The sequence below is a fragment of the Gopherus flavomarginatus genome, chromosome 4 (genome assembly GCF_025201925.1).
Source record: "Gopherus flavomarginatus isolate rGopFla2 chromosome 4, rGopFla2.mat.asm, whole genome shotgun sequence".
NCBI lineage: Eukaryota > Metazoa > Chordata > Testudines > Testudinidae > Gopherus > Gopherus flavomarginatus.
The window spans coordinates 136,170,474-136,186,862 of NC_066620.1; positions in this window are offsets into that span (position 1 = coordinate 136,170,474).

Consider the following 16,389-nt stretch of genomic DNA (forward strand, 5'->3'; position numbering starts at 1 on the left):
ACAAAAATTAGTTATTGTCAATAATTGACCTGATACAGTGTGATTTATTATGCAATAATACCCAGACAGATGTAGCTATTAACATAGAGAAATGAATTTGGAATATTTTATAAATAATAAAACCACAAACAATTATATATGTATATTTATAGTGCATGGAATTATTAAACCCTAAAAATATAGCTCTAAATTCAGTTAGTTTATGCAGGATCATATAATATAAAATATTTTGTAGGTTATTGACAAAATCTGTCAAACAAGTAGTTATTTATTTATTAAATCTTGACAAGTTTTTGATCAGCTGAAAACATATCAGCTTTTAATAGGCGGCAAACAGAAATGGAGCTGTTCAGGTTGTCATGTTGTCTTGTTAGAACTAAATGCATTGGAACAAGTTTATCTCTGATATAGCTCATTGGTCCAGATCCTAAATTGATACATATTTGTATAACTCTATTGTCTTAAATGGAGCTATTCTGATTTCATGTGCTGAGGATCTGGCCCAGCATTGACTTCAACACCAAGCTTAAATTTAGCCCATTCTTTTTTCCTTTCAAATTATGTAACAGGCACTTGAAGTTCTAAGGCATACAGATATCAACAACACTGGGTTCGCACCACCATTGGTGCTGAACCATTAGAGTTCCACAAAAGCACCCTGGAGTTCCACAAAAGCACCCTGGAATTGTGTAAGAATTATCCTTTCTGTGAAGATGGTAATAGTATTCTACCTTAACACAAAATATGCACACAGCAAACTTGTACACAAATGGGCACCCAAACTGAGAACGTTCCCATCCCTCACACACACACACAAAGTTTCAAAGTGATGCTGTGTTCCCAACTCCTAATATGCCCCTGATAGATCCTGATTCAAAAACTACAAACATTATTAAACTTTCATTGAACCTTAAAAATGTTTTGGCTCATTCCTTGGGCAGTGGTTTGCATTGATTCTTATTTATATCCCTAATTAAAACATTCAGTTTGATTCTTGGGTTTGCTGTCAAATTTAGGAGATAGTTGTTTTAACCACACATAGAATGTCTCAATTGTTTGCTAAAGGCTGTGGTCAGGGTCAAATACCCTTGCTTTCAACAGATTTTAACTTTGTATAACACTGACTCCTGAGTTCATGATAAGAAGGTAAAGCAAACCAAGAATGAGGTCTTCACACTGTATCTGAAGGAAATGCTGAATGTGCAGGGCCAAGTGTGCAGAGCATTCGAGTGGGGAAAGAGAACAGAGTGCATTGAGAGTGATCTTCCTTTGCATCTCTATGGAGGGGTCAGGCACATGATACCTTGATAGTGGTTGCAGTACAAACGTCCAGATAGACAGATGTTTGGTGCTTGCACTTCAGTGAGCAGAAAGACTCCACAAGATTAGTGGTACAAGTAATGCACACCTTTCCAAGGGTATGTCTTCCCTGCAGAGTTAGCTGAGGCTCTTACCAGGTGTTGCCTCTAACCCACCTGTTCATACACAAAACCTTCTCACCCAAGTTTGGCAGTGCTTTCAGTCTAGGCTAGCTGGGCTAGCTTCCCACAATTTGCCCCAAGTGCTCAGATAGACGGACAAGTTATCCCACAATTCACTGGGAAAGAATCATAGAGTGACCCAGTTTACTGCAGCACGAAGAACCATGTGATATGCTCCCAGAAGTCCTAGTTCTGCACATGGGTGAAACACAACACAATAACTTGAGTGTGGTTGCTCATACCTAAGCTAAGTGAATGCTGGTGCTCAGATCCAGGTGCCAATCACTTGAGTTAATTTTGAGATGAAGGTATGTTCCAAGTGGGTGGGAGGAAAAACCATGGCTCAGGGAAGAAAAGCACTGGAGAGTATTTTGCTACCTTCATCACTGTGGTATCTGTGCTTGTAGTCTCTGCATAGATGTGTGTCTGTTCACTATCCATGCATTCAGAGCCAGACTGTGATAGTCCCTTGTGTGGTTGCATGGGAATAAGAGGCCACAGAATCCTCCTTTATATGGCCTAGAACAAGGAATGATCATAATAGCAGTCCTTCTGATCAAGGACTGCTCATCCTTGTTCCCACAAAGGACCAAATTACTCAGAAAGAGGGGAGAAGAGGCAGAGCCTCAACTCCACTTAACACTGGCCTGTAGAGTTGGAATGGCACACTGGGAGAAGCAATCTGTTCCATTTTAATGACTTGCCCACAGTGTACAGCCTGACATGCCCACCAGGCAGCTCCACAAGAGCTTGAGCCCTCTGAGAGGAGAGGCGTTATTTAACCCAGTCAATGAAGATGTGCACTTTACCGGCAAAAGAAGGCAATATTCTCTTGATATATGCTTGGAACAAATGGACCAATTCTGTGTATTTTCCCTTGGAAAAGTGGGATTGCCAGTTATTTTCCGTTGCCAGGAAGAAGGGGACTCTCTTTGTTTATTTTCAGCATCCTCCAGGAATTAGTTTGTTAGGTGCATTATCCTGAAGTTAGACGACCAGTTTGCTTTCTTAAGTGGAAGTAAGGGCATGGGTACTGAACTTTATGAAACTTCGCCAGAAAGTGGAGACTTAAACCAACCCTATTATCTCTCCTCACTGCTTGGTGCCCAGATGTGCGTTGGCTGAGCTTGCCAAATTCAAACTCAGTCCGCCAATCCTCTGCAGAAGCCCTAAACATGCAGTAACCTTTGTTGCAATTCATTCAAAACACTCTCCATAAAATTATCAGGAGCTTGGTGAAAATGTATCTCCTCATATAAGTCACAGTTGTGTTTGTGGTAACATCATCCAGAAGCTGCCAGCTTTGTATTGTACGTGAAATTCAATGCAGTTATCTTACCAGAAAAAAAGAAAATCCAGGTAACATTACACAAGAGAAAGGTACATTTCTTTATAGAATCTCTTTATTGCTAATGAGGTTTAGATAACATGCTTATCTTTAAACAAATCAAGATATTTTGCAAGTCTGGCTTGGTGTGGTAACAACTATTACACTTTATACCTTAGTAAATATTGTGAAATTCACAACAGCAAGGGCACAAATAATGTTAGCAAACGTACCCTAACTCTGAACATCTCTTGCCTTTCAGCATGCATATTTAATTAAACAGTGAAAATTGATGTTTGGAAACTTGGTAATAGGACAAAAAACTCAGGTGACCAGAAAAAATTCCCCTAAAAGATTTTATCATTTCTTGAAGTTTTTGATAAGAAAAAATGAAAAATTTTTAGAGAGGTAATGAATGAATTCAGTGAAAGGCTGTCTACAGCATTAGCAACATCATAATAAGTAAAGATGGACAAGACCTGCTAGATAATCAAGACCATACCCCTGGAAAAGTAGGAGATATAGCCCACAATGTACAGTACTTGCATGTTTCCTTTAAATATGAAAATGAGATATTATTATTATTATTATTATCCCTCAGTATTACAGTATGGGGATAATTTAATAAAAAAAATAGCCTTCAGTACATACAAGATCTTTAAGCATAAAAAGGGAAAAGCTGTCTAAAATTTATCCTTATGAGTCACTAATAAATCTGGACCACCAACTGTCTCCTATGAGTTGGGTAATCAGGAGTTTTGTTAAACCCTCAGCAGAATTCCTACATTTTAGGTGCTCAACTGTACTTGCTCCTTAAAATTCTTGCAGTGCCTAAGACTCACGTCTTTTGGAGGTCACTGATCACGATGTTTGGCATGCCAAATGTGTTCTTGAGCTGCTCATACACCCTCACGGGTCACACCGAGTGGTCCAATAATCACTGAGCTTGCTTTTGTTCTAGTTTTCCATAATCATTCCACTTTGTGGTGGAGTTCTCCGTACTTCACTATCTTCTCTTCTTGTTTCTTTTTTATGTGTCTTTCTGCTGGTATGACAATATCTCATTTAACATGGTATTAATGATGATGATGATGCACTGGATTGTTATAAAGAAATTGAGTGTTGCACAGATGGAAAATTTGATATCAGTGCTCTCAGATTATAAAATGGAAAAATATAGGTTCTGATTAAGTAGTAACATTGACAAATACAAAACCAATTCAAACACTCAGGATCAGCTCCTCAACTGAACTACGCTGATGTACATCATCTGAGAAGGTGGCCCACGATTTCTTTTTCTCTGCCCTCCAGCTCTGATAGTCTTTGGGAAGCATCAATTTTTTCAGGCAGTTGATTAGGCTCCATTCAAATCTGATGCCAAAATTTTGGAGTACGTGAAATTATGGGAGTTTATATCCTAATACTTTTTGAGGGAGGGAGCAATCTAACTACTGATTCATTTCTCCAGAATGTGTCTCTTATAAGAAAACTCCCAAATACTTTAGCTCTGAAATTCAGACTAAAGAAAGAACGAAGAATTTGTTAGGATGTAATTATTGATTTTCAAAATTTATTTCAATAAATCTTTTTTTTAGTTTTAAACCTTCCCAAAAAGTATAGAAATCAAAACTGAAGATTACAGTAGAAGTACAGAAACGGAAACAGAGCAGTCTAATTTCAGTGTCAAAGCTGAACAAAATGGATAAGGTAAACCGTGTAAATGGTTAAAAAGAAAATTAGATTTTAAAAATATTCCTGTTCTAATAACCCAGCTGTTATTTGTTTCACTTCAAAGGACAATTTCTTTAAATAGGATTATCTTGAAAATGCTCCTCTAGCCCTTTTGGATGTTTTAGACATATACACATTTTATTAAGCCATAGTTAACTGATAGTATGGAAAGTGCTAGTGTTTTCAAGGCTAAACAAATTCCTTTATACCTCAGAGAAACTTTTGATACCAGTTAACTTTCCTGCTGAAGGATCTTTACTTAAGTGGTGTAAATTGGAGTGTCCCTGTTCAGCCCTAACTTAGGGCAGACGGAAAGGGGGATGGACGGCTCTGAATCACAACTGGCTCAGAGTGAAGAATCAAAACCTCAAATTCTGCTTCAAAGTAATTTTATTTACTGTAATATATTTGTCATGGATCCTGTTATCAGTTTCCACTGGAGCTGTGCTGTCAGGGAACAGGGTTGTTGAATTCTCAAAGCTAGTAGAGAGGCACTGATTGCCCTATGCCTTCTGACGTTCCCTTTGGGATGCTCAGGGTTTAAGGGTGGCACTTTCTTCCTCAATGATTTGGGTGAAATTCTGTGGAATTCCTCTTGTGGAGTTCTCCTCCTCCTGAACTCTGTCATGGGTATTTCTGCAAATGGGCACAATCCAGTCTGAGGAGCCTTGAACTGTGTCATTCTTCTTTTGACAATGTTGAGGAATTCCTTTCCATCAATGACAAAAAGAGTTTCCACTTTATGGAGTGCAGTGTCACACCTGCCGGTTGAAAATCACCTAATAAAGCTAATTATATATATAAAATTTGGTTGAAATGCAAAATTTTCCTCCAAAATTATTTCTACCAGCTGTGAAGATAGTAAAAATAAATAAATAAATATATTTAAAAATTGTGAAAATAACATTACCATTTTAAAATTTAAAAACAGTCGGGCTGTTCTAGTATCCAACACATGCTGCAATTTTTATGCAGGAGAAATTCCACAGCTCCATAGTAAGGGAAACACTACCAATTGTCTGCTTTAAAAAAATGCATAAGTGGCATTGGATTTCAGCAAGTTTACTGTGTCTTCAGAAGCAAAAAATTCATATCCATAAGAGGTAACTAATTTAGTAAATCATGTGGGGATTTAATTAGTTTAAATGCTAACCATTTAAAATTAATGAGCTTTTATTAACAATGAATGGCACTTTAGAATAGGAAAATAATGTCTCCATGCCCTCTCCAACTTTCTGTGGGAGATCCCTCTTGGTCCTTTTCCTGTCTCTCTCTACACTTTATATTGGGGGTAATCTCAGGCTAATCTGATCTGCAATCATAAATTCAACTACCATCTTACTACCAATGACTCACAGATCTCTCTCTCTGTTCCAAGCTATCTCCTTCTGTCCAAGCACGGCAGTCAGGCAGCCTTCGGTGGCATGTCTGTGGGCGGTCGGCTGGTCGCATGGATTCAGCAGCGTTTCTGTGGGTGATCTGCCAGTCCCATGCCTTCGGCATACCTGCCGCCCCCTGCAGCTTGCCACTCCAAGCACGCACTAGCTGGACTGGTGCCTGGAGTTGCCCCTGCTTCTGTTCAAATTAAAATCTCAGTCTGTCTCTCTCACATCATCTCCTTGTACATGTCTAGCCATCAGCTCAAGCTCCACATGGCTAAAACAGAGTTTTTAATCTTCACCCCAAGCACTCCCCGCTACCTCCTTTCTTAAACACTGTGTACACCACCACCATCCGGCCTGTCACTCAGACCCATAACCTGGGCATCATCTTCAACTCAGAGGCCTACACCAAGGCTATGTCTAAACTGTGAAGATTCTTTATTCATAACATTTCTAAAATACGGCCTTTCCTATCTAGCCACACCGAAGGCACCATGGTCAAGTGGCTAAAAGCAGGCTGGCCTGGAGTGCAAGGCTGTGGAAGGGAGCTTGGGGCAATTGGTTGGAAGGCAGCAGGGCCTGGGGGCCATGAGAGAGGTAGGAAATCTGGGGAGGGAATGGGGGACAGAGGGGATGGGGATGAATCTGGGGAGGCAGCCGGGGCTGGGGATGCCAAAATACAAGTTAGCCCAAGGCACCATTTTTCCTAAGGCTGGCCCTGACTTGTGGGCACTGCAATAATAAATAATAACAAACTAATAATTATTAATATAATTAATGTCAAGTTCAATTATAAAAACATTGGACATTTCTAATTTAATTACAAATTGTGTTTAGATTATGTTCATTTAGAAGAGAATCAAACACTACAGAAATTATCCAAACCTATAAAAATCAATTTTGAATTCTTTATGAATGCACTATTTTTATTCTGTGGTTACCTTGTTTTTCTTAATATACATATTCAAATATTTATTTTGGAACAGAAATTCTTGTTTCCTTCTTATTATTTTCTCCCTTATGAAATGTCAATGATAATATTTAAAATAAATTGTTTTAAAAAGCAGATAGAGCAATTTAACATGCAAAATCCTAGCACATTGCTTGATGTAGCATATCAGCTATAGTGATTCAACAATCTCTGAACTGTGCTGGGTTGGGGTTGGGTAGGGTTTTTTATTAGTTTAGTTGTTTGGTTTGGTTTTGGGGGGGGGTTATGTTAAGACGCTCTTCTCAGAGACATTCAGTTGATACTCATACAAGTTGAGCTTGGGTGGCTTTTCTGGTGTTTTTTACTCAAAAGTCTCTACTTTTCCTACAGAAATCTGTGGCATTATATGAAATTATAATGCAAAACCAAGCATGTGGTGGTAGAATGGGGTGTTGTCAAAATGTATGTATATAATAGAAGACATTTATCCATTTCTAAGAGTTTGATAAATGCAAGCAAAGTGTGTATATGTGCAACAAATAAAATTAGACAATGACTTCCTGAAAAAGATCTTTCATGCTGAGAACTCTTGTAAACAGGACAAAGCAAAGAGAGAAAATTGTTTTTCTTTCCCAGGAAAATATATCAATTTTCCTACATTTAGTATATTCCAGACTCTGTCAACAAGTCACAGCTTGTAAAAAGAAAGTTGACTTCTATGTTGTCTGCTAAGATTAGGGTTGAAATTCTGGCCCCATTGAACTCAGTGGCAAAACTTCCTGGATTTCATCCAAAACAAGTAAATGTTTATTGTTAGCTTTTGAAGATTGAAAAGAACACTCCCCTCCCATTCACACTTATCTACATTTCCAAGGACTGCACATTTAAAAGCTATTCATAGTATGATCATATTCAATAAAAAGGTTATTTTTGTAGATATTGATGTTTGAAGACAGAAATTTGTATATAAAGTATTCTTGCAGTGTACAACAAAAAGAATAAAGCAAAAATAATAGCAAACATATGTAAAAATAAACACACATCTGTACTCCCTTTAATATTTTTGTTCTGTATATATTTCTATAAAAAAGAGTAATTTATTGTTTACAGACATATTCTTGTTTTTACATTGTGATTTTTGCTGAGCTGGGGTGTGATCCAAACACCATTTAAGTCAATGAAAAGACTCCCATTGCTGGCTATGTGTCAGGCCCAGATGCAGTGTAAGACACTACAGAGAAACATAATATAAGCAGTTCCAGCCGCTCTGCAATAATTTTCTTTAGAAGAGCAGAAAATTTGTATTTTGTTCATGATGTCATAGCTGAATTAAACTATTTAGAGGTTTAAAAAAGTACTGCTTCATATTAAAGTGGGATAAGTTTCCAGAAATGCTGCAGGAAGTATAATTGATCTAATGGCATACATATATTGAGGGACCAGTCCAGCAAAGTGCTGGGCTTTTTATGGGAGGTAACGATTGTGCTCAACCACACTGATTTTTTCAGTGGGAGCTGAGAGTGTTCAGCATCTCCTCAGAGGCACTGAGGCCCACTTTTTCATAAATGGCGTCTAGTTTTTGGCACCTGTATTTTTCAGTGCCCAAGTCTAGTAGAGTTAGGCAGTTAAAAATTGAAGGACCAAAATTAGAGGCCACTTATGAAAATCTGGTTGTAAGTTTCTTGCCAGATCAGGCCCTAGACTATTGTTGAAAGAATATCCTATATTTCATTGCAAAAGAAAGGGAACAGGTTAGGCCTTGTCTACACAAAAAGTGTCACCACTTTAACTAAAAGTATTGGTTTCTAAACCAATTTAGTAAACTGGTACAACTTTTTGTGTGGCTATTTTTATATCAATTTAAACTTAGTTCATATTGCTTTCGCTTGTACCTGTGTGTAAACTAAATTGATATAAGATGCCAAAAAGTTTTAGCCAGTTTAATGAAATTGTTTTTTAACCAGTTTAAGTTAAACCAGCACAACTTCTGTGTGTAGACAAACCATAAGCACTTCACAGGGTGACGGAAGTTCCACATTTTATCTATATGGACAACAAAACTATCCAAAGTTATTATATTAAATACTAAAAATCAAGTTTTGGAAAAGATATAAAACCTCATCATTCAAGGGTTAAGCCAGTCTTCTGCTTTAGGAGCAGATTTTTCTGAGGGACAGTTTATCCTACTTGTGCTTACTTTGAGGCTTTCCCCACCTTCCTTGGAAGCATATAGTGCTGACCACTGTCAGACACAGAGATTAGATGGACCATGAGTCTGATTCAGTGTAGCAATTACTATGTATGAGCACTTTTTTTAAAGAGAAACATTTCTTTTTAATTTAATGTATTACAAAATAAAAATGTGTTTGAATCATTTGACTGGATAATTTCTTTCTGAGAGTTTTAGAAAAGTATTTTGCTCATAGAACTTCAGTAATTTCTGAGTCTAAACAACCAGCACATTAAAGTAAAAAGAACTAAACATTATTTTAGCAATTACTTCAATTTTTAAACAATTGATATTATTGGGGAGTTGTTGTGTACCAAATAATATTTATTTAATATGCTGTTGTATTATACAATACTAAAGACATATATAGAGATATGAATTTCATATTTCATCTCTACAGCCATGCAAGCTATCAATTATCCATAAATTATTTAAATGCTAATAAAATCTAAACTGTATATAGTGGGTAAACATGATTTAGGAGCTTAAGTCTCATTGAAAAACAATGGGATTTGGACTCATAACTCATGTAGGCATTTTTGAAAAATTTACTCACTATAGTGTGTATTTTCAGAAGCATATTTTCCCCAAACAACATTTTCCTGATATTATTAGACGAGTTTCAAATCATTCAGCAAACCCTGATACAAATAAGAAACTTTTCATTTAGCTGGTACAATATTTGTGAGAATGTGAAAGATTGAGGTTTTGCTGCCACCTGTTGGTAAATATCTGAAGAGCAGGATCTGTGTTTTGCCATAAGGAAAAAACACAAAAGTTGAGGAAAGCAGGAGCAAGGGTAGAAAGTTGACATCCGGCTTGAGGAGAGAAAAGTTTCAAGTTATTAAGTCATAATGATCAAATGGGGTGGGGAAAAGGGAAAAGGGAAGGTAAAAACTGAATTTCACAGGATTATTTTTCACATCTTTCTTTACAGAAGCAATGCGGTCATTTCCTACTGAGTCACTATACTACTGGAAGTGAGTCAGTGTGGATATGCTGAGTAAGTTGAAAGAATGTAGCTAATGACTGTATGATAGCCAGAAATATAATTATTAAAAGAACACAATGAACCAAAATATGTTTTTGAAATGAACAAACTAGTGCTAATATGGGAGTGCAGTGGAGAATATAAACCACATGCAGTGTTTGACCTTCAGCGGTTAAAAACCTTTTTTGAAGTAAAGGAAAAGAACCTTCCTTTACCCACTAACATAGAGTATTGCCTTCCATTTAAAAATTCAGGAACTATCTTGCAGGAACTGTTGTGTTGATAAAGGGGTTTCAGGCCCAACAGAAAATAATAATAATACCTAGCTCTTCTATATCATATTTTGTCAGTAGATCTCAAAGCACTTTACAAAGGTAGTCAGCTTCCTTATCGTCCGGGGGAAACAGAGATGGAGTGATTTGCCTAAGGTCACCCAGAAGGGAATAAAACCCACATCTCCTAAATCTTAACCCAGTGTTCTATCCACTAGGCAACACCCTTGTTTACTGCTACAGCTCTGAGGCCTGAGCTACACTACAAACTTAGGTCCATGTAAGCCACCTTGTGTCTACCTAGTTGTGACATGTGTCTACACTTAAATTTGTCTCCCATTGATGTAAGTGTCCAGTTACAGTGATGCAGTAAAGCCACCCCTCCACCTGCCCCCCAGTGGCGTTTAGCCATGGTCAACATACTGAAGTCGACTCAAAGCTAGTGTAGACATTGCATTACCTATTTCAACCCTAACAGTCCTCCAGCAGCTGATCTGCAAGGTCCAACACTGACCACTGTAATTACAATTGTGAGCGCCACACTGCCCAGGGGGTCATGGAGACTAGAAGGCCCCTCTCTCCTTTAAAGAAAGCCCTGTGGATTTTTGAAATACCTTTTCCTGATTGCCCAGCGTGGCGAGCACACCTAGCAGCTCTCCATTTTTGTGTGCAACTGCCCAGCTGACTATGGCAGCTAAAGTTTCATTCAACCAAGCAATTCCCTCCTCAATTCTATTTCTTCGGTGCCGCACTCACCATGGCTGATGCTGTGAGTGCCATAAAGCATCTGCAGATAGTGTATAGTCTGTGCGCATGCATACTTGGCTCCTTGCATCGGCACTGCTCATTCTTCCCAGGAGTTCTTGTGTTGAGTCACAGTGTGGCACACCATAGGTAGGGATCCTAGTGTGTAACCCACCACTGTCCAGCACACTGTCTTTTGGGAAGTTTTGGCAATGCATGGTGGGGAAGAAACAAGTTGCACAGGGTGACTGAGAACAAGAGGTCAACTTCACAGCATGCAATTTTCTCAGTCCCATAATGTCATCTGTCCCATCATTTTCATAAAAATCCTATAAAGCCCTCCTTACTGTCCACCATCTCTAACAGAAACCTGGGCATTGCTCTGCACTATTGTCATAAGCATTGAAAGCACGGGACACACAATCCTCTGGTATTTGCAGAGCCACAAGAAGAAGAGAATCAGCAGAGAACACACCCTTCTTTTAGATAGCATAGAACTATTGTTGCCATTGTTGCTGAACTCTGATCCTGTTTTCTTTAAGACAAAACAAGACAAACACATGAAAAAGACCAAACAGCAGAGAAGTTTTAGCTTCTGTCTCTGGTGCTGACTTTTAAAACTAACCTCACTACTATAGAATCACAGGCTCAGTGCATCTTCTTAATCAGCCTCACTCTGACAGCTGGCAAACTATAGGCCAGAGATTGGCTACCTTTGGCACATGGCTTGCCAGGGTAAGCACCCTAGCAGCCCGGGGAGGTTTGTTTACCTGCAGCATCCACAGGTTCATCCGATCGTGGCTCCCACTGGCCATGGTTTGCCACTCCAGGCCAATGGGGGCTGTGGGAAGCAGCAGCCAGCACATCCCTTGGCCCATGCCACTTCCCGCAACCCCCATTGGCCTGGAGCAGCAAACCGCGGCCAGTGGGAGCTTCGATAGGCCAAACCTTGACGTGGCAGGTAAACAAACCGTCCGGCCCGCCAGGGTACTTACCCTGGTGGGCGGTGTGCCAGAGGTTGCTGATCCCTGATATAGACTGTTTAAGCAGGGCTGGCTCCAGCTTTTTTGCCGCCCCAAGCGGCAAAGAAAAAAAAAACGAAAATAAAGAAAAACCTAGTTGAGCTGCCGCCGAAGTGCCACCGAAGAGGAAGAGAGGGAGTGAAGGACCCGCCGCTGAATTGCTGCCACAGACCCGGATGTGCTGCTCCAATAATGGATGGAGTGCTGCCCCTTTGTATTGTCTGTCCCAGGCACCTGCTTCCTTCGCTGGTGCCTGGAGCCAGCCCTGTGTTTAAGGCATTGCTTTTAGTTGTCTTTCTGGTCAAGTGCTCACAGCACAATAACAAAGGGTGAAGTTTTCTTGGTGGCTAACACAGAAGAGGGCTATTAGAAGACAAAATGAGAAAGATAGAACAGAGAAGAATAAAATGGAGAAGGAAAATGACAGACAAAGAGAAGAATGACCAAAGGAACCCAAGTCTGGCAATCCAGGTGTTGTTCAAGATTTAGCTAAAGCTGGTAGAGGTGATGATGTCATTTGGTTCCCTTTCTGTGGCCCAATGTGTTCAGAATATCTTTCAGGATTAGAATGATGAAGGCCCATTTTGTTGAAGAATTGCAACTTTTAGGTCTGTAATTGAGTGACCAGGGAGGTTGAAGTGTTCTCCAACTGGTTTTTGAATGTTATAATCCTTGACATCTGATTTGAGTTCATTTATTCTTTTGTGTAGAGACTGTCTGGTTTGGCCAATGTACATGGCAGAGGGGCATTGCTGGCACATGATGGCATGTATCACATTGGAAGATGTGCAGGTTAATGAGCCTCTGATGGTGTGGCTGCTGTGATTAGGTCCTATCATGGTGTCCCTTGAATACATATGTGGACAGAGTTGGCAACGGGCTTTGTTGCAAGGATAGGTTCCTGGGTTTGTGTTTTTGTTGTGTGGTTTCTGGTGAGTATTTGCTTCAGGTTGGGGGGCTGTCTGTAAGTGAAGACTGGCCTGTTGGGGGGGGAGCAATAGCTCAGTGGTTTGAGCATTAGCTTCCCAAACCTAGAGCTATGAGTTCAATCCTTGAAGGGGGCCATTTAGGGATCTGGGGCAAAAATCTGTCTGGGGATTGGCCCTGCTTTGAGCAGGGAGTTAGAGTAGATGACCTTCTGAGGTCCCTTCCAACCCTGATATTCTGTGAGAGTGAGGGCATGCCCTTCAGGATAGGTTGTAGATCCTTGATGATGCACTGGAGAGGTTTTAGTTGGGAGCTGCAGGTGACAGCTAGTGGCATTCTGTTACTTTCATTGTTGGGCCTGGAGTAGGTGACTTCTGGGTATTCTTCTGGCTCTGTCAATCTGTTTCTTCACTTCAGCAGGTGGGTATTGTAATTTTAAGAACACTTGATAGAGATCCTGTAGGTGTTTGTCTGTGCCTGAGGGATTGGAGCAAATGTGGCCGTATCTTCGAGCTTGGCTGTAGACAATGGATCGTGTGATGTGGTCTGGATGAAAGCTGGAGGCATGCAGGTAAATATAGTGATCAGTAGGATTCCAGTATAGGGTGGTGTTTATGTGAGCATCACTTATTAATACTGTAGTGTCCAGGAAGTGGATCTCTTGTGTGATAGCAAGCACCTTGGCAAAGCTTGCTCCCTCCAGTTCACCTGTTGCCATGCCCCCTTTTGGTGCCTCCCACCCCTCAGTTAAACGGTGTCCAGAGTAGGTGGCAACTTCATCTCATTAAAATTAACCAGTCAAAACACATATAAGTGATTTCTACTATAAACATTCCCTCCAACTTCTAGAGTCTCTCAGCTCATTGTCCTGTCAACCTGTGACAGGAGCCACTTATCACCATTCTTTTAACTTAATTCTGCTTGTACCAGTTATTAGTTTCCAACTTTTGCTGATTTTTACACTTTTATATTACAGCTGGACTTCCGTTTCCTTGGACAACTTAGACATCTGCTCAGCAGAACCTTGGTTGTGCATGGGGCTAACACTGGTAATTCACAATCAATAGCAATACCATGGCCAGAAATCAAAGCACCCTTTGTGTTTGACATTGCCTACCATGATGTGAGAATCCAGCCGACGGTGATTTGTAAAGCAACTTTCTACTTTGGACCTGCTCCTCCTCCCACTTACACAGATGCAGATCAGAAGTCACTCCGGTGAAATGGTTGGGACAATTGAAGGTAAGACTCAGGTGGCTGAGAAGGGAATCAGGCCCACTGTCTTAATAGTTCAGGGCTTGAAAATGTTACCAGATGCCCACTAACTGCAGGATTAAACCAACTGGTTACTACTTAAGAAAATACAGTGTTGGGAGACACATAAGCAAAGGTCAAAGACAGTGGCCTGATGAGAAGTCCAGCACTCGTGCCATGCCCAGCAGCTGGGAATGGGAAGGGTCACAGTGTTGGGTTTTCTACTAGATTGCTCCACCTTGTGTATCAGACTGAGGGCTTGTCTACACATTGAAGTTATTCCTAAATAAGGTAGGGTGTGAATTTAAAGGGGGCCAGCTTTCATAGCTCCATATGTGGACTGTCCTATTCTGGAATACCAGTGCCTTGTTCTGGTTTAGTTCTATTGACTTCCAAATGGCTCAAACTAAGGGTATGTCTACACTATGGGATTATTCCGATTTTACATAAACTGGTTTTGTAAAACAGATTGTATAAAGTCGAGTGCACGCGGCCACGCTAAGCACATTAATTCGGCCGTGTGTGTCCATGTACCAAGGCTAGCGTCGATTTCTGGAGCGTTGCACTGAGGGTAGCTATCCTGTAACTATCCCATAGTTCCCGCAGTCTCCCTCGCCCATTGGAATTCTGGGTTGAGATCCCAATGCAAAAACAGTGTCACGGGTGATTCTGGGTAAATGTCGTCACTCAATCCTTCCTTCGTGAAAGCAACGGCAGACAATCATTTCACACCCTTTTTCCCTGGATTGCCCTGGCGGACACCATAGCATGGCAACCATGGAGCCCGTTTTGCCTTTTGTCACTGTCACCGTATGTGTACTGGATGCTGCTGACAAACGTGATACTGCAGTGCTGCACAGCAGCATTCATTTGCCTTTGCAAGGTAGCAGAGACAGTTACCATCTCTATTGCACCGTCTGCCATGCCATTGTAAATTGGCAATGAGATGACGGTTATCAGTCGTTTTGTAATGTCTGCTGTTGTCATGGGTGCTCCTGGCTGGCCTCGCTGAGGTCGGCTGGGGGCGCATGGACAAAAATGGGAATGACTCCCCGGGTCATTCCCTTCTTTATGTTTTGTCTATAAATAGAGTCAATCCTGCCTAGAATATGGGGCAAGTGTACTAGAGAACCAGAGAGCACAGCCGCTCCGTGTCAGAGCCCCAGAGATCCCGCAGAAATGATGAGCTGCATGGCATTCTAGGAGGTGCCCCTGCAACAACCTCACCCGTTGCTTCCCTCCTCCCCCAACTTCCTGGCCTTCCGTGGCAGTGTCCCCCATTTGTGTGATGAAGTAATAAAGAATGCAGGAATAAGAAACACTGACTTTTTAGTGAGATAAAATGAAGGGGAGGAAGCCTCCAGCTGCTATGATAGTCCAGGCAAGACATTAAAGGGTGGCAGAGGAGAGGAGCCCAGCCTCCTGCTGCTATGATAGTCCAGGCAGTACAGAATCTTTTCTTTAGACATGAAGGGAGGGGGGAGGGCTGATGGAGCTCATCCTCCAGTTGCTATGATGAAGACGGTTACCAGCTGTTCTGTATCATCTGCCGGGAATGACCGGGAGTCATTTCCATTTTTACCCAGGCACCCCCGGCCAACCTCACCAAAGCCAGCCAGGAGTGCTCACGGGCTAATGATGACGATGGATAGCAGTCATATTGTACCATCTGCCACCGGGAAGGGGATGCTGGTGTTCAGCGCTGCAGCACCCCGTCTACCAGCAGCATGCAGTAGACATAGGGTGACATTGAAAAAAGGCGAGAAACATTTTTTTTCCCTTTTCTTTCGGGTGGGGGGAAGGGTGTAAATTGACAACATATACTCTGAAACACTCGGAAAAATGTTTTTGACCATTCAGGCATTGGGAGCTCAGCCAAGAATGCAAATACTTTTTGGAGACTGTGGGGACTGTGTAATAGCTCGAGTCCTCAGTACCACCTCCCTCCTCCGTGAGCGTCAATTTGATTCTTTGGCTTTCCGTTACGCTTGTCACAAAGCACTGTGCTGTGGCCTCTGTCCATCATAGCCTGGAGATTTTTTCAAATGCTTTGTCATTTCGTCTTCTGTAACGGAGCTCTGATAGAACAGATTTGTC